The sequence below is a fragment of the Arctopsyche grandis genome, chromosome 11, assembly GCF_051622035.1.
Source record: "Arctopsyche grandis isolate Sample6627 chromosome 11, ASM5162203v2, whole genome shotgun sequence".
In the NCBI taxonomy this organism is placed as follows: Eukaryota; Metazoa; Arthropoda; class Insecta; order Trichoptera; family Hydropsychidae; genus Arctopsyche; species Arctopsyche grandis.
Window position 1 is genome coordinate 25,883,083 of NC_135365.1, and position 20,501 is coordinate 25,903,583.

Here is a 20,501-nt window from a genome sequence, read left to right on the forward strand (position 1 = left end):
GTTGCGTAGGGGTGGGTGGAGGATCCAAGTAAAATGCCAACAGTCGTATCACAGCATTTATTGATGATTTAGGAGATACACGCAGTGTCACTGCTAAGTCCAGAATGAATTATATCGCCTACGTACCGCCTTATAAAGGGTAGATCTCTCAGGACGCCTAATCTGTTTACCTGTTGTATAGTCACGTATTCGGATATGTATTTCCAAGACATTGGGTCTTCCCGTACCGATTCTGAGAACTAACTAATAACGGTCATTGTTTAGCCTAAATGCACTTAGAGTCCAGATATAATCTTTGGAAGTAAGTGCATGCATTTAGTTAACCGATAACAGATATCCGTTGGTCTAAGTACAATTCGCTCAATCCACGGCGTACGTAACAATATGTATATGTATGTATGTAAAATCTGATAAAATTTAACGGAAAATCGTGCAATATATTTATTTATGTATGTTTCACGAATCAATTTCCAAACATTTGAAATATTAGGGGTTATGTAATATTTTAGCATTTACAGTCATACAAGAAAATAAGCAGGTGCTTGGGGCCCCGAAATGGGCCTTTTCTACCATAATTTATGTCTTAAAAATTATTGTTACTATTGTTCAAAATACGTCTGTAAGTCAAGAATAAATTAAATTAATAGCTATCTTACATATCTAGTATTTTAAAATAGTACCTATTTTATTCCAAAATCTGTTATATAAATAAAAAAAAAAGTATGGTTTTGTAAAATCCTAATGAAAAATCATATACTGAATAGCGAGATAAATACGATGATAACATTTTTTTACTGAAGCCTCTAATTTCTAATGCCCAGGGGCCTCCTATTTACTTGATCCATCACTGGATATAATTTTTCGTCTCGTCATCAGCCCACGCCCAATTACAAAAATTGTTCAAGGTGAATCTAAATTTTCCACATACTCAATAATGGATTATATCACATTGATAATCGCTTGTACTATGTTTGGTTTAAAGTGTAAGATTATGTTGTTTTTAGCTATAATGTTTTATTTTAATCACTCCGCCCAATCGCTGCCCATATAATAATTAGATCTTGTGATTTCTCGACTTTTGTTGAATCTCTGAATATAGTGTACTTTCGATTATCTGGGCATATGCTGGGGAGTACGGGGCCGGATAAATGAATAACACGGATAATCCAAACTATTAATTTTTGGTGTAGTTTCCATTGTTATATTGACAAAACACCAATTCATTGAAAACCCGGATGATTTAAGTCGCGATCAAATATGAACATGTTATCGGAAAAACTACCGATCAACATTTTCAAAGCATTTTAAATTTCTCATTAATTTGCATATTTCAGATTTCTTGTCATATTTCTTTTTTTATTTTATATTTCTCTTGAAAGCAACGAATGTTCAATTGATGAAGTTGCAACTAAGAGAATGCAAAAAATTAATGTTCCCGATTTTTTTATTTTAACTCATAAAAATACAAAAATAATTACATAAGTGCTATATTTAAAACACAAAACAAACAAGCATTTATATTTAACAATATCTCTTTGAACTGATAAATGCTTATCGATCGAAGAAACACGTGAACCAAACTATAATTTTTTTAAATCAAAGTGGGTTTTAGTTTTAGTTTTTGATTTTGCCACATCCATTAAACTTTTGAGGTCGATCAATCGTGTCTCGATTGTACAAATCCTTTTAAATTTCGTTTGCAGTCTAATTATTTTATTTTAAATGTATTAAATGTATTGAATATCAATTTTATAAGTATTAGAACGTGAATTAAGCCTAATTTAATCTATTAATATTTCCCTCAGATTTCCATTCGTGTACGTGTACACCGTCCTCTAACTGTTCTACAGCATCAGTGATATATGTATACATAAGGAAATTTAATCCAAGGTATGTACCAACTATTACGAACATAAGAATTGTAATCTTCTCAAATGTTACAAAGCACAAATGTTACTACTTAAACTTGAGCCATTCTAACACTGGGTAAAAAACGAATAACTGTTGGATACGAATAGCCCAGACTAGTTAGCTAGTTGGAAAACCATTATATTATTATATTATTAAAAACATATTATGTAAATGTCCGTCTACCAAATGAATTTAAATTGTGACACTTTAATGAAATTATTGAACATTACATAAGTGCTATATTAGAAACACAAAACGAACCAGCATTTATATTTATCAGTATCTCTTTGTACTGATAAATGTTTATCGATAGAAGAAATACGATAAGCCAAATTAATCGTTTTTCAAATCAAAGTGGGTACTATTAAATTTTGATTTTGCCACATCCATTAAACTTTTGAAGTCGATCAATCTTGTCTCGAATGTACAAAACCTTTTCAATTTCGTTTCTCATCTAATTATTTGATTTTAAACGTACAAATGTATTGAATATCAATTTTAAAGTATTAGATAGGGAATTAAGCCTAATTTAATTTATTATTATTTCCCTCAGATTTTGCATTCGTGTACGTGTAATTGTCCTCTAACTCTTATACAGCATCAGTGGTATGAGCAAGGAAATTTAATCCAAGGTATGTACCAATTATTACGAATATAAAAAAATATATCTTCTCAAATGTAACAAAACACAGCGCTACTCAAACTTGAGCCATTCTAACACTGGGTTGACACGAATAAGTCTGTTGGATACGAGTAGCCCAGACCGAGAAGCTAGTTGGAAAACTTTAACATATTATGTAAATTAAACCATTAAACTTTTGAAGTCGATCAATCGTGTCTCGAATGTACAAATCCTATTCAATTTCGTTTATAGTCTTATTATTTTATTTTATACGTATAAATCTATTCCAAATCTAATATCCAATTTAATTTATTATTTTTTTCCTCAGATTCGCATTTGTGTACATGAATACCGTCCTCAAACTCTTCTACAGCATCAGTGGTATGAGCAAGGAAAATTAATCCAAGGTATGTACCAACTATTACCAATATACAAATATATACATATATCGTCTCAAATGTTACATAGTGCTACTCAAACTCGATCCATGCATTAACCGATTTGACAGAAATAACTGTGTTGGATACGAGTAGCCCAGATTACGTTATTACAATAGGACGTTACCCGTAACGTGGCAACCGGTGATCCAACCCTTTCAAGTCGGATCGCACCTAATTTTACCCGTTCAAGCTACTCGGTCTGAGTTAACGCGAATCAAGTTATTTAATCAGTTAACGCGAACTGACTCAACTTTTGATCTTGGTATACTATTTAGGAGTGACTTTTCGATTCATATTTCTGGTATGTGATATGTAGGGCTACCAAAATTCTTGGATTTGTTTTGCGCAATTCTCACTACTTTCAAGATCCAAGTATAATGGTGTTACTTTATTGTTCGCTTGTCCGGAGCATATTGGAGTTTGGGTCTGTAATTTCGAGTCCTACTGAAATTAAATTCTCTCTCTTGATAGTAAGAGTTAAAAAAAAAAAATTTTAGATGCCTTTATATGAAGAAATATAAATATTACACCTATTTATTTCCCACTGCCTTTTTACAAGGTATGCTAGGCTTTGACTCATTATCTTCGAGAAGAATTATTGCCATTTCCAAATATTTCTTTGGAGTATTATAGGGAAGAATCGACAACTCTTCGATTTTATTTGAATTAAAATTTTGGGCGCCTGAATGAGGTAGAGCTTTGCGTCATCATTTACTTTTCCAACCTATTCCTGCGAAAACGTCTGCTTTCAATAACTCGTCTCTTGCTATCTAGGCTATCCGGTTCCTTAATGTGATTGATGAGTATTTGGACCCGTTCAATTTTCATGTTGATGAGCTGGTTAGGTTCTTGAGATTCAACACGAGACTATTTGAATGAAATGAATGATTGGAATTTTTATTGTTTTTATTTTGTTATTTTCATTCTTTTGTTTTGTAAAACTAGTGTGACGCTTTGGGGTCACCTCTCAGATCACACTGGTAATTTAATTTTATTATTATTATAAATAATAAATAAAATTAAATAAATAATATAATACCTTTTTTTATACAATCCAAGACTCAACTCTGAAAGATAATAAGAAAGACTCAAGTCACTATATCGGTATCACTATTTCGCTTCGATATAACTCTTTCATCTCGTCAGTAACAAAAATTGTTCAAGGTGAATCTAAATTTTCCACATCAAATTTATCAATAATGAATTATATCACATTGATAATCGCTTGTACTTTGTTCGGTTTAAAGTCTATAGATTACGTTGTTTTTAGTTAAAATATTTTATCCGAATCACGCCGCCAAATCACTGCCTACATAGTAACTACGTACATACACATGTACATATGTAAATCTGATAAAAGCTAACGGAGCACTTTGCAATATATTTTTAAATTTTAAATTTTCAACCAGTTGAAATATTAAGAGGGCTGGACACCATCGCTTTGTCCATATAAACGTATTAGACTTCTCCCTTCCTCAATTATGGCACTAGAGAAATTATTTTTTAATATGCTATGGATATCCACCAGAGGCATGTTTTTGTGGTTTTATTTTTCAATAATCTTGAAACAGTACATAGTTGAAGAACATCCCATTTTATTGGAAATTGACCACGATGATAATCCAGTGCTTGCTAAAGTCGTGATTTTTCCTTTTTCTTCCTTATATGAATGGGCGCATTTGTTCATGTTGATTACTAATTATTCAATTTTGATGTTACCACAACGAAATGACCCGCGAAATCGAACCCAAATTTTAGAGAACAATCATATTCAAAATATGTGATCGTTAAAAACCCGATACATAAAAGGATAATATTTTTATTGCGTGACTGTACATATGTATATATGAATTTGTCAGTCTATAATTTTAGTCTTATTATTAAAAAAAATACAAGAAATGTAAATTACTGGTAAATTTTCCACTTTATTGTTAATTGAAGATGATGAAATTTTGCTGATTGCAATTTTTGTATTGCCATCCCTACATATGTATGTAGGCAGTGCCGGCCTTACACCCAATGGCGCCCTCGGGCATTTTTTTCTAAACACCCTTAGAAAAAAATTTCGCTTTTGGCGCTCTAATCTAAAATTTTGTATTGCTTTTGGCGCTCTAATTTTAAAATTTAAAGCGCCTTTGACGCATCGAGCGGCGCCCTACTTATTTGGCGCCCTCGGGCGCCGCCCGACCCAGCCCCCTCCCAAAACCGGCACTGTATGTATGTACGTATCGATGTAGGGATGGCGATATGAAAAAAAGCAACGGGCTTTACTTCAACAATCGCTTGTGTTCTCAATTTATTCTTAATTTTAACTTTTTCACTTAAAAGCCACGAATTTCAAATGATGAAGCTGCAATTAGGAGGATGCAAAAATTAATGTTCCCAATTGTTACTTAAATTCAAAAAAATACGAAAATTATTTACATATGTAAGTGCTATATTAGAAACACAAATCGAATAAGCGTTTATATTTATCAGTATCTCTTTGGACTGATAAATGCTTATCGATAGATGAAATACAATAAGCCAAAATATCGTTTTTTTTAAATCAAAGTGGGTACCTAAAATTTTTGATTTTGCCACATCCATCAAACTTTCGAAGTAGATCAATCGTGTCTTGAATATACAGAACCTTTTAAATTTCGTATGCAATCTAATTACTTAATTTTAAACGTATTAAATGTAGTGAATATCCAATTTAATTTATTATTTTTTCCCTACGATTCGCATTCGTGTACGTGAATACTGTCCTCGAACTCTTCTACAGCATCAGTGGTACGAGCAAGGAAAATTAATCCAAGGTATGTACCAACTATTACAAATATAATAAAATATACCTTTGTATGTACATACATATATAGTACTAGGGTTTCTGATTTCCCGGACTTTTTCAATTCCCGGAATACGGGACGGAGCCTGGGATCGTTTCCGGGATTCCCGGGATCCCGGGACACGTGTAAAAAAAATTTTTTTTTTCAATTTTATATATATTTTATTACTAAAAACAATAATTATGTATTTAGAAAATATAAAAAAAGTAAATATTACATGATACATCTATTGACTGGAAAAAAACTATTAACTTGGTTTTATTATTAAAAGGGACGAAATTATTTTTTTTTAATTATCGGTTTTTTCTCCTATCAATACTGATATAAATTAAAATATACATACGTATATTTTAATTTCTTTTTTTAAAGTCGAGTTTATTTTTATTTACGTTGTTTTGTATATTTGTTTTTGATAACTCCTTATATAATTCTTCATTCATCGTCAAACACACAATTGTTTCAACTTCATCCGAATCTAAAAGAGTTTCTACCATTGTGGAATCGTCAATACAAGAAGGATATACTCGCTTCATAATAGTTTCACCGTAGGATACACATTTGCTTTTAATACAACACTCAAGAATGTTTTGTTCGGTATAAAATTAGAATTATTTAAAATTTGTGTTAAAAAAATAAGTTTCAGGCTTCCTCTTTCTTCGATTTTAATTTTCAATTCTCGGAATAATTTATCGGTAAGGTCAAGTCCTTCGGTATTGAGATTTTCCAAAAATAGAATAATAAGAAACGATTTTGGCCATAATGCTCATAAAACTTCCACGTTCGGGGAATGCGCTGTACTTAGTGCTAAACAACAAACCTTTTGAGAATATTTTACAATTCTTTGTTTATTTGATTTATTATTTCGGACGTGAAAATGTTATATATTTTCAAGATTTTTTTAAATCCAATTCCCGGGATTCGAGATAAGAATTCCCAGGAGACGGGACAACAAAAATATTATTAGTTATTATATTATTAGGATTATTAGTTCGTCGTCGCGTTCAGTCGTATCGCCAAAGTGTGTTTTTGCTACTTCTTCATTGTTACTATTATAAAATGGCCAAGTACGTACAAAGCGTCTCCAAAATATTAGAGAGTATGGTCCAAGTCCTTATGGACCCTGCCAATAGATTTAGCAAGGACCAAATGGCCAAATTAATGCCTTTCACCTCTGATATCTCGCAAACTGTAGGCGAAATGTCCTGTAATATTGCAATGCTGGAAGGAGAGCTGTCAGCTACCAAAATGTATATGTCTAAGGATACACCCACCACGATTGAATCGACATTGGAACTTGTTAGCGAAATGGAAGAAAGAAAAAACAGAAAAAACAATGTTATCATATTTGACATTACCGAAACAGTTAATAATGACGACAATAATGTAATCGCAAATTTATTGTCAAAAGCCGAGCTACCTAACCACAAATTCACCGCTCACAGAATCGGGTTAAAACAAGGAACGAAGCCAAGGCCCCTAAAAGTTAAACTCGATGTACAGCAAACAGCAATATCATTACTTAGAAAAGGACCCAAACTAGGAATTAAAACAAAAAATGACCTAACGTACATGCAAAGACTACATATAAACAATTTGTGGAACGAAATGAATACAAGAAAAGACAAAGGTGAAAGTGACTTAATAATAAAATATTTTAACGGAGTGCCTAAAATAATAAATAAAAATAGTACAAAAAACTAACAATATATTACCAAAATGTCAGAAGCATTATATCTAAAATACAATTGCTTAAAAATGCTATAGCTGCTTCCGCATATGACATCATATTATTAACAGAAACGTGGCTAAACAACCTTATAAATGACTCCGAACTAAACTTTCTTACATACAATATGTATAGATATGATAGAAACATAAACACCAGTACGAAGACTCGAGGCGGTGGCGTGGCAATTCTTATTAAAAAAGTTCATTCATCATCTGTCATCATCAACACAAACAATTCAATCGAACAAATATTTATATCAACCAAAATTTTCAATGTAAAGTGCATTTTCGGTTGTGTTTACATCCCTCCATCCTCTGACATTAGTGTATATAATAATTTTATAAATAATATTGAAACAATCAGATTAAAATATCCTGATTCAAAATTCTTAATAACTGGTGATTTTAATCTACCAAATTTGGACTGGCAAAACCTTGAAATTAATGAAAATTCTCCAATTCATCAAGAAATTATAAATTTATCTTTAAATTTAGGTCTTAAACAATTTAATACTATTTCCAACTTGAATGATCGTGTCTTAGATTTAGTTTTTTCCAATTTCAAAAACACTAAAGTTATGAAATCTCATGATGTTCTATCTCCAGTGGATGGCCATCATCCACCTCTAGATATTAATATTACTGTAAATAAATCTACTAATCTACCTTTAATTCAGCAAAATATTTTTGATTTTCACAGAGCTGATTATAACGAAATCATGAAACAATTAAATGTCACTAATTGGTCGTTCTTAAACGATAACATTAACTTTGAATCAAAAGTCATTATGCTGAATGAATTATTAATCTCTTGTATATACAACCATGTTCCTCAATATAAAAATAAGTTGCATTTTTTTCCAAAATGGTTTAGTCCCGAATTAAAAAACCTAATACATAAAAAAAAAAGTGTGCACAAATTATTCAAAATTTATAACTCTACACACTTATATATTGAATTCAAAAAACTAAGAGCTTTGTGTAAACTACATATATCCAAATGTTTTAAACTTTATATTAAAAAAACAGAATCATTTATTGATTCAAATTCCAAATATTTTTGGTCATTTACTAAAGAATTAAACAATAATAAAACATATATACCAGAAAACATTCAACTTAACGGTAAATTTGTTGACAATACTAATGATTCAGTCAATCTTTTTGCTGATTTTTTCAAATCGATCTATGTCAAAAACAACAACAATAATTCTAATTATAGCATTGTAAATAATAATGTCCTGATTTCACCTTTATATTCTATAAATATATCTATTCAAAAACTGATTAACAAAATAAATGCCTTAGATATATCTAAATCTGCTGGCCCTGACAACATACCCCCAATTTTTATCAAGAATTGTGCCAATGTATTAATTTATCCTCTTTTTTATCTCTTTAATCAATCTATTTCCACTGGTATATTTCCCAATTCTTGGAAGTTTGGCTATTTAATACCTCTTCATAAAAATGGGGATAAACATAATGTAATGAACTATAGAGCCATCTGTCAACTATCAACTATTCCAAAACTTTTTGAAAGTTTAGTATTAGACGAATTTATTCCTTTCATTAATAACATCATTATTCCACAACAACATGGTTTTACTTCTGGTAGATCTACCTTATCCAATTTATTATTATATGAAAATTTTATTGCTAGTGCCTTATCTGTTAATTTGCAAGTTGACTCAATTTACACTGATTTCAGTAAAGCATTTGACAAAGTTGATATTGAGATTTTATTATATAAACTAAACAGTATCGGAATCAGCGGTGTATTACTAAACTGGTTTCGGAGCTATTTGTCCAATAGATCATTATTAGTTAAAATCGGTCATTCTAAATCTTACTCCTTTAATCCAACTAGTGGCGTTCCCCAAGGATCTCACATGGGACCAGTCCTATTCAATATTTTTATAAATGATATTATAAATATATTTAATGATGTTAAAGTGCTCTTATTTGCAGACGATTTAAAAATATTTAAATGTATAAAAGACACTAACGATTGTGCTACTTTACAAACTAATTTAAACTCATTAAACGATTGGTGTCCTTTAAAAAATTATATTTAAACATTAAGAAGTGTTCTGTTGTCAGGTTCAGTAGGTCAAATAACAAAATTATTTATAATTATCATATAAATAATGAATCATTACTATCATCATCGCTAATTAAAGATCTAGGAGTTATTTTCGACGACAAATTAACTTTTAATTCTCATATAAATTTTATCACAAAAAATGCCATCAAAACACTTGGTTTCTTAATAAGAAATAGTACTCACTTCAAAAATGTAAATACGATTAAAATTTTATACACCACTCTGGTTAGAAACCAATTAGAGTACAATTCTACCATTTGGTCTCCTTATTTAATGAAACAAATTAACATAATAGAGTCAGTGCAAATAAAGTTCATTAGATTCATCAAATTTAAATTTTTTAAAAGCCATAGTCATCATGTCAGTAATGTTATTATTTACAGGAAACTTAATTTGCTAAAATTATATGACAGAAGGAAAATTAACGATATTTCAGTTCTGTGTGGGCTTCTTAATGGCACTATTAAATGCTCTGACTTGGTGAGTTTAGTGTGCTTCCATGTGCCGGGTAGATCAATTAGATGTAACCATCTTTTTGATATGCCCAGGTTAACCACTAATTACTCATTGAACTCGGCTATGTTCAGACTGCACAGAGTTGGAAACGAATTATCCATGGTCGATTTATTAATTGTTAGTAAATATAACTTGAAATCTATTCTATTTAAATATTTTTTTAATACAATGTAATTTATTTTGTAGTATATGAATGTATGTGTATTTTTCTTTTATATTTCATTTTAATATTTTTTTCTTTTTCTCTATTTCCAACATGTAAAATGGTCAATTTTTTCTTGACCGTAAAATAAAATAAAATAAAATAAAATAAAATATGAATTTTTCAGTCTATAATTTTTGTCTTATTATTAAAAAAATACAAGAAATGTAAATTACTGGTAAATTTTCCACTTTGTTGTTAATTGAAGATGACCAAATTTTGCTGATTGCAATTTTTGTATCGCCATCCCTGCATACATATGTATGTATGTAGGCAGTGCCGGCCTTACACCCAATGGTGCCCTCGGGCATTTTTTTCTTAACACCATTAGAAAAAAATTTCACCTTTGGCGCTCTAATCTAAAATTTTGTATGGCTTTTTGCGCTCTAATTTTAAAATTTAAAGCGCCTTTAACGCATCGAGCGGCGCCCTAACTTAATTGTTACTTAAATTCATAAAAATACGAAAATAATTTACATACATACATAAGTGCTATATTAGAAATACAAATCGAATAAGCGTTTATATTTATCAGTATCTCTTTGGACTGATAAATGCTTATCGATAGAAGCAATACGATAAGCCAAAATATCGTTTTTTTAAATCAAAGTGGGTACTTTAAATTTTTGATTTTGCCACATCCATTAAACTTTCGAAGTAGATCAATCGTGTCTTGAATATACAGAACCTTTTAAATTTCGTATGCTGTATAATTACTTTATTTTAAACGTATTAAATGTATTGAATAACAATTTCAGTAGAATTCGAACGTGAATTAAGCCTAATTTAATTTTTTATTATTTCCCTCAGATTTGCATTCGTGTACGTGTTCATCGTCCTCTAACTGTTCTACAGCATCAGTGATATATGTATACATAAGGAAATTTAATCCAAGGTATGTACCAACTATTACGAACATAAGAATTGTAATCTTCTCAAATGTTACAAAACACAAATGTTACTACTTAAACTTGAGCCATTCTAAAACTGGGTAAAAAACGAATAACTGTTGGATACGAATAGCCCAGACTAGTTAGCTAGTTGGAAAACCATTATATTATTATATTATTAAAAACATATTATGTAAATGTCCGTCTACCAAATGAATTTAAATTGTCACACTTTAATGAAATTATTGAACATTACATAAGTGCTATATTAGAAACACAAAACGAACAAGCAATTATATTTATCAATATCCCTTTTTGCTGATAAATGCTTATCGATACAAGAAATACGATAAGCCAAATTATCGTTTTTTCAAATCAAAGTGGGTACTTTTAAATTTTGATTTTGCCACATCTATTAAACTTTTGAAGTCGATCAATCGTGTCTCGAATGTACAAATCCTTTTCAATTTCGTTTGTAGTCTAATTATTTTATTTTATACGTATAAATCTATTGAATATCCAATTTAATTTATTATTTTTTCCCTCAGATTCGCATTCGTGTACATGAATACCGTCCTCAAACTCTTCTACAGCATCAGTGGTATGAGCAAGGAAAATTAATCCAAGGTATGTACCAACTATTACGAATGTAAAAAATTATATCTTCTCAAATGTCATAAAACACAGCGCTACTCAAACTGGAGCTATTCTAACCCTGGGTTGACACGAATAACTCTGTTGGATACGAGTAGCTAGTTGGAAAACCATAACACATTATGTAAATGTCCGTCTACCGAAAGAATTTAAATTGTCACACTTTTATCAAATTATTGAACATTACTATATTAGAAACACAAAACGAACAAGCATTTGTATTTATCAATATCTCTTTTTTACTGATAAAGTCGATCAATCGTGTCTCGAATGTACAAATCCTTATCAATTTCGTTTGTAGTCTAATTATTTTATTTTATACGTATAAATGAATTGAATATCCAATTTAATTTATTATTTTTTCCCTAAGATTCGCATTCGTGTACGTGAATACCGTCTTCAAACTCTTATACAGCATCAGTGGTATGAGCAAGGAAAATTAATCCAAGGTATGTACCAAATTTTACAAATATACAAATATATATTATATGTACATATATCGTCATGCCATGCTTTAACCGATTTGACACGAATATCTCTGTTGTATACGAGTAACCCAGATTACGTTGATCCGAGTTGGATCACCTGTTTCTGAAAACCTCTGTCCAATATTTTGAAATCGCGAAAGGTCCGGATCTGGGTCCGGGTCCAAAATCAAAACCTAAAACCTCTAGATTTTAAATTATTTATTATGTAAAAGGCGATAAAAACATATAATAAGGAAATACAAATACAATATGGTATACAAATATATAATAAAAACAAATACAATTATATAATAAAGAAATACAAATACAAATTCAAATAAAAGTATACATGTATATCATAATATAAATATTTATAGACACAATTACAATTTACAAATTACAATACAATTAAAATTTTATTTTGATTTCCTAATTTTAATATAATAATATTTGAGAAACACTAAAGCATTGAGAGACTTATCCCCCAATGCCGATCTAAGTTTAGTACAAAAATTATTCGATACCGAAAATGTTCTCTCGTTATCAGTAGATGTAGGTTTAACGGTGCAAAGAGCATTATAAAGGTTATTAAGATTGACGGTACGCTTTTGCGTATTTTTAAAAAGAGAAAACTCTTGTTTTAAATTCCCAAAATTATTGGTTTCACTTGTATTAGGATTTTCTGCGTTTTTCAGAATTAAATTTAATCATTATTTTCGATTAATATAGATTCTTGAAAATCACCCGTGAAATTGGTTTGAATAACTGAATTTTCAAAAAGTCTATTCATTAGCGCTTCAGCTAAATTTAAAGCTTGTCTGGAGGGAACAGAGTTGGCTTATTTTAGCGCCTTAAATAAATTTATAAAATGAAAATGATTTTTGTTATCTGCGATCTTTTTTTTTCATATAATTTAGCGTGAGCTCAGCTGCATACAAAGCTGTGTCATTACGGCTCAAGACTTCGACTGCCAATTTAGTAGATTCAAGTATCACTATTAAGTTTTCGAGCACTTCAAAATCTATTGAATCTACATAGCATTTGTGAGCAGTTTCATTTCTAAAAAAGCCCGTTTAATGAATCGTTGATATTTCACAAAAACACTGATCTTATTTATCAATGAACTCCAACGAGTTTTGCAATCTAAAATTAACTCTTTAGTGTGATTGACCTCTGCTTTGATTTTGTCTTGCAGGATTCCATTTCAAATAGTTTTGATTTGAAATATTTTACTACCTTCGAACACCGGTGATAATTTGATCAATGCTATTAGCGTCCACAAAGTCTTCTTCTTCATTTCCGACAATTTCAACATCTAATTCATTAAAGATATCATCATCTTCGACATCATATATTTCTGCTTCGTATTCCTCATCCATATCCACTATTGTAGTTGATTTTTTTATATATAACTATTACGTTTTTTTGTTTATTCTTATCACTGTATATTTATGTATTATGTTTAACGTTTCATAACGATTTCATAATTAAAATTATCAATATGCTTTCGATTTTTAAATATAAAATACCTTATTGCTACATTATTATTTAACCAGAGGATTTTTCAATCAATGAACAATCAATTTTCACTTTGTGACCTATTGAAATTAACTTAAAAATATGTATATGAGTGAAATTCTAAATTTAGTGAAATTTCAGTACGTATTGTTTTCCGTTGCATTCTATCATTCGCAGTTTTCTCAGAAGTCACAAGTCGTAAAATCAAGTTCTCGAACAATTAAGGTCACATATATGTATGTACACGCAGAATCTATAAATAACACATACATATTTGGATATTTTCAATGTATCAAATGAAAATCATTTTGAATTTTTACGTTAATACTCCAAATTTTAAATACCCGCATCCGGCGGGTTTTTTAAGGTCGGGTCCGGGTCGGGTCGAGTCCAGAAACCCTAGATCCGACCCTTTTAAGTCGGATCGCACATAATTTTACTCGTTCGAGCTACTCGGTCTGGGTTACTCGAATTGTATCAACCCGGAATCACTCATCTTACGCAGTGCCGAATACTCAGTGAAGAGTGGAGGAAGGGTTTAAAAAGGTCGATACATTGATGTACATATAATACACCAATGGGTCGATATTAAAAATAGGTGCATGCATTTACTTCTTTGACTGCGTACCGGCGTTTGAATAGCACTGACATAACATAATATGTATGTAAATTTCCGCCTACCAAATGTACATATTTAAATTGTCACACTTTTATCAAATTAATGAACATTGAACAGTCGAAATTGGATGAAAATTCCTGAATATTAAAAATACTTCAATATGTATCGCACCTGTATACGTGTAATTCTAAGAATTATCTCATCTCAATTAAGCTGCTCAGCCGCTGTCTCACACTCTAAAATATAATAGTAAATTCTAAAAGTCTAAAAGTTTGAGAGTTTTAACGAAAACTTTAAAAGTCTAAAACTCCAAAAGTTTGGTTTCAAGTCTAAACTTTAAAGATTATGTTGTTTTTAGTTGTGATATTTTATCTGAATCACGCAGCCAAATTGTTCTCTCGTGGGTATCAACGTATTCCATCTCGTCTTTCTAAGTTCAATACCTAATGCATTTTTTGAGCCTTTTCTGAAATTTTGCGAGTATCCTCATCATATAAGTTTGGTTTCAAACTCATTACATTATTCCTAAATTCAGAATTATCAGTTTCGCAGTCACTTTCTTCAATGGAATCTTCGTTGGAATAATTAGTCATCGTCAGTTTGACATTAATAATTTCTCTGGTATAATGCTTCTATTGCAGCTGGATGTATTGCATGATTTATTTTTTTAAGAATATTATTTTCAACAAATAAAATGTAAAATATATTCCGCACATATTAAATTAGAAAGACTCGAGTTCCGGTAGTTTTTTTTTTAAAAGTCCTGTGACTCGAGACGGCAAAAAAGCCAGGAATTCCCGAGAAAAAATTCCCGGGACGTCTCGTCGCAGAATCACTATTCCGCTTCGATATAACTCTTTCGCCTCGTCAGTACCAAAAATTGTTCACGGTGAATCTAAATTTCCCACATCAATTCTATGAATAATGAATTATACCACATTGATAATCTCTTGTACTATGTTTGGTTTAAATTCTAAAGATTATGTTGTTTTTGGTTATAATATTGTATCTGAATCACGCCGCCAAATCGCTGCCTACGTATTAACTAGAGCTTGTGATTTCTCAACTTTTTTTGCTTCTCAAGATTTTCTCGGATCTTATTTTTTCGGAATACAGCGCACTCTCGATTATCCTGGTTAATTCTGGGAAGTACGGGATCAATTTATCAACTATCAATTTTTAATATCGTTTCTATTGTTGTAGTGACAAGACACAAATACATTGATAAACATTAACATTTGAAAATGTTGTTATGTTTAAATATGTGTGCTCTTCGCGAGAATATTTCAGTATAACTCTTGTATCAAATCTATGTAAATAAATGTTTGAGATCACACGATTTTTTCCAAACTAAATACTAAACGAATCAAGCTGTAATTTATGTTTCTATTCTTTAAGGTTCTAACTTAGGGCCGGGCCGCACCGCTCAACTCGCGAACAACAACTTTGTTGACGAGTTTTGTTGCTGGAAATTCTGCGAGTGCGGCCTTCATTTCAACTCGGGGACGGCCTGAGACGGCCGCACGTGCTACTAGTTTTTTCACTATAGAGACTATAATACAATACAGACGTACAATACGCATTTAACGCATCTATTGTAATTTATTAGGATTTTCAACATCTCTATTATTTCAATTGTTAATTTTACACGACACAGGCACATCCTGTCCATTTAAAATAATATATATTAGAGATTTCAATATGATACAATGTGTAAAGACGATACAGTACAGGACCCGTTAAGAAATCATTGTTCAGAAGATTTATTACAGCAGCTCTATGCAAGTGTTGCACATGTCGAAAGTCCTCCGAAAGAAACCGCTGTCTATTGTTAAATACACAAGGACACTGTTATTTACATTATCTACATAATTTGTAGACCACATTTTTTTTAATTTTCTCTAACTAATTGTATTTCGTCTCTTCTTCCTCGATCTCCGCCAAATTCCATTGTTATGTTGTTGTTATTTCAAATTAATGTTTATTGTACTCGATAGATTTAACAAACTTATAACGTGCAATAAATGATATCTGAATCCAAATTTTAGATCAATTACCTCATATATTGAGCAATTAATTGAGAAATTATCTCATAGATTGATCATTCACACAATAGAGCAGGCCTGGGCAAACTTTTTGGATGAAGGGCCACATTAGAAATTAAAAATGAGCGGCGGGCCGCAAGTAAAATATTGTTGCGTAGGGGTGGGTGGAGGATCCAAGTAAAAGGCCAACAGTCGTTTCACAGCATTTATTGATGATTAAGGAGATACACGCAGTGTCACTGCTAAGTCCAGAATGACCTGAGATCGCTTACGTGCCGCCTTTTAAGGGGTAGATCTCTCAGGACGTCTAATCTGTTTACCTAATGTATAGTCACGTATTCGGATATGTATTCCCACGGTATGAGAAGTGCAATCATTGTTTCATGCACTTAGCTTGTCGCTAATCCTTAAAACCCACTTATACCAGTCGCACGGTATGCATTTAGTTAATCCGTTAACAGATATCCGTTACAGATAATCCCTGAACGGTCACACAGTCTCTGGGATTCTATTCGCTTAATCCGCGGCGTACGTAACAATATAATACTATTTTTAGATATACATTATTTACTATCGTGAGTGAAATTAAAACATTTTTTTTTAAATTTCATACATAACAACAATTTAATTTGACGAATGAAACTGTTTTACATTTTTACAGTTTTTTAATTTCAGGAGAAAATTTTGTAGTTGAAATTCTTGAAAATGCTTTTTCATCTGTGATGCTTGATTTTAAAGAATTTGTATTGATATTAATGATTGAAAATGTTTGTTTACATATTTAGGTTGATCAAAAAACTTTTGTCGAATTTTTCCGTTGCGTTGCAAATTCCAGGCGTTGTAAAATTTGCAAATTTCTTCATGACGGTGTAATTACCTTAAATCAGCATCCCACTGTAAATATATAATCTTAATTTATAACTTCGTCGATACGCTATCAATATATATTGCAATTGATCTCGTATAATTGCCAAGTCTATCTCAATTTTTCGGAAGTCGCCAAATCTTCATGTTAACTCACCACTTAAATCGTTGATAACTTCAGCATATTCTTCAAATTTATTTTCTGGTATCTTCAGCAATTTCATGGTTGAAAAGTAGTCTACCCGTATAATCAATAAATGGTGAAGAAACGGTTGTAGATGTAATTTAAATGCGTTTAAACTTTTCACCATATCATGGACATATAAATTTCCCCCTTGGAACACTGTGATGAAAGTATTTAAATGTGTCACGATGTCCAAAGTAAATGCAAAATCAAACAGTCAGTCATTATCATTTAATTCGGGAAAGTCAATAATATTTTTCATTTCTAAAAATAGAACGATTTCTTCTTTTGTATCCCATACTCGCCGAAGTATTTTTCCTAGGCTAAGCCATCGAATATGATTATGATCAATAATATCTGTGAACTCAGATTCAATAATTTGAAGGAAAGCAATGAATTGTCTGTGTTTCAAGCCACTCGATCGTATTAAATTTACAAGTTTAATAATACAAGATGTCACATGTTCAACTTTTAACACATTTTTGCACAATACTTGTTGATGTATAATACAAAGAATTATAATTAAATTGTAATCAGGACAATTTTCGCAAATTTATCCTGGATTTTCTTTAATGGTCCAATATTTTTACCCTTCAAACTTGTTCTGTCAGTTGTTATTTTTTTAAGCAATTAACAACTTTTTCAAAAATATCAGCTCCTGTTGTTTGATCTTTAAGTGATTTTAATGATAAAAGCTCTTCAATAATTTCAAATTTAGAGTTACATCCGCGTATGAAAATTAATAACTGTGCGGTATCTTTTCGATCATTACTTTCGTCGAGAGCTATCGAGTACCATGTGATCGATTCTAATATTGATGATAATTGCCTATTAAAGTTTGTATTCTAGTTTGCCGTCTAGTTTGGCCCAAATTTGAATTCTATCTTATGTCAGAAACGATAAACCATGTAACAAAACAACAAAAAAATTTTAGATCAGAAAAAAGTAAACTTTTTTTGAATTTTGCTCGCGGGCCGCACCAAAATACTCGGCGGGCCGCAGTTTGCCCAGGCCTGCAATAGAGGCATGTCGTAGATTGCTCGTGCGGTTTTTGACGTGTTTTTTCGTATGGAGTTTTGTTGATGGGTCCGGCATGTCGGTCGTTCAGGTCATAAAATCCATGCGACCAGACGGCTTCAACTGATATCAACCGTCGTCGGGCTTTATTACCCGAGAGACCGACATGTTGCAGGGTGCGGCCCGATGAAATGTGACCCCATATAATGTGTATGGGATCGGTCATTTTGCAACTTCAGAACGACATGTCGCGTCAACCAAGTTGTTCGCGAGTTGAGCGGTGCGGCCCGGCCCTTAGAGTTGATAAGGTTTTGAGTAGAATTCATCAACAGGAAATAGAATTTTTTTTTAAAACAATATTTCATTGTTTCATTTTGACTTTTTGAATTATCTCTATCTTCCTGATATGTTATGATTATAATATTTATGATAATAAATATTAAGTAATAATTTTTTTTTAAATAAAATCCCACAACCGGAACTAGATATTTTGTCTTGTGTGAATTAGCGCTCAAATTTTTATCGAAAATTTTCTCAAAGCCGGTATGTTGGGATGTCTATGTTTACATTATTAGTCCCCCCGGTCAAAACCCCCCTGGACATTAACCCCCGTACAAAAAAACCCCTGAAAAATAGCCCGCGCCATGGATAAAAATATTTTATAAAAATTGACAGTCTATAATAAAAAGTCAATATCAATACCAATTTATTTCAGTCAAAAATATATTTTTGATTAAAAAGCCGCCAGATATTTAATTATAAGTATTTTAAAGCAATCAAAATCAATATAAAAAAACGGGTCTACCTCACGGGCCCGAAAGTGAAACGCCCGAAAACGCAAATATCGTTTATACAAAGGCAAAGATCGAAAATCGAAAGATCAAAAAAAAGGGTGCATGGTAAACGGTACTATGTACATATATATTGTTGCGTAGGGGTGGGTGGAGGATCCAAGTAAAAGGCCAACAGTCGTTTCACAGCATTTATTGATGATTAAGGAGTTACACGCACTGTCCCTGCTCAGTCCAGAATGGCATGATATCGCCTACGTACCGCCTTATAAAGGGTAGATCTCTCAGGACGCCTAATCTGTTTACCTGTTGTATAGTCACGTATTCGGATATGTATTTCCAAGACATTGGGTCTTCCCGTACCGATTCTGAGAAATAACTAATAACGGTCATTGTTTAGCCTAAATGCACTTAGAGTCCAGATATAATCTTTGGAAGTAAGTGCATGTACTTAGTTAACCGATAACAGATATCCGTTGGTCTAAGTGCAATTCGCTCAATCCGCGGCGTACGTAACATTGCCTCCCTCTTAGGTCAAATCGTCCCGATTGACCAACAAATCATAACTGATAAATCTACAGTAGTTACATTTATCTCTGATATCAGTCACAGTTACATTTACAATTACAGTCGTTATCTTTACAGTTACAATGGAAACAATGACATTTAAATTCTATTACCGTTACATTAACGTTACCTTTACAATTTAAATTCTGTTACAGTTAGATTAACGTCACCTTTAAAATGGAAACAATTGCATTAAACTTTCGTTACACTTCAATTTGCGTCACCTTTACAATGGAAACAATTACATTAAACTTTCGTTAAACTTCAATTTACGCCACCTTTACAATGGAAACAAAAACATTTAAAATTTCGTTACACTACGATTTACGTCACCTTTACAATGGAAACAGTTACATTACATTTCTACGGATATCGTTAACCGATAACAGATATCCGTTGGTCTAAGTGCAATTCGCTCAATCCGCGGCGTACGTAACAATATAATACATATGAGTGGCATGCGGTGAAACTATCCCTCTTTTTTTTGTCATACAGCCTTGTTTAATGTGCGCGCGCAGAATACGGGAG

General features: G+C 31.6%; 1 protein-coding gene across 1 annotated transcript in view; it reads left to right on the forward strand.

Annotated features, from left to right (window-relative positions):
- Positions 1-1,632: 1,632 nt before the first annotated feature.
- Positions 1,633-20,501, forward strand: part of LOC143919419 (uncharacterized) — a 36,041-nt gene continuing 17,172 nt past the window's right edge. Inside the window, exons 1-7 of the mRNA XM_077441729.1 lie at positions 1,633-1,890; positions 2,465-2,543; positions 2,862-2,940; positions 5,741-5,774; positions 11,168-11,252; positions 11,796-11,874; positions 12,272-12,350. The gene's annotated coding sequence lies outside the window, so the exon portion shown is untranslated. The remainder of the gene's footprint in view (positions 1,891-2,464; positions 2,544-2,861; positions 2,941-5,740; positions 5,775-11,167; positions 11,253-11,795; positions 11,875-12,271; positions 12,351-20,501) is intronic.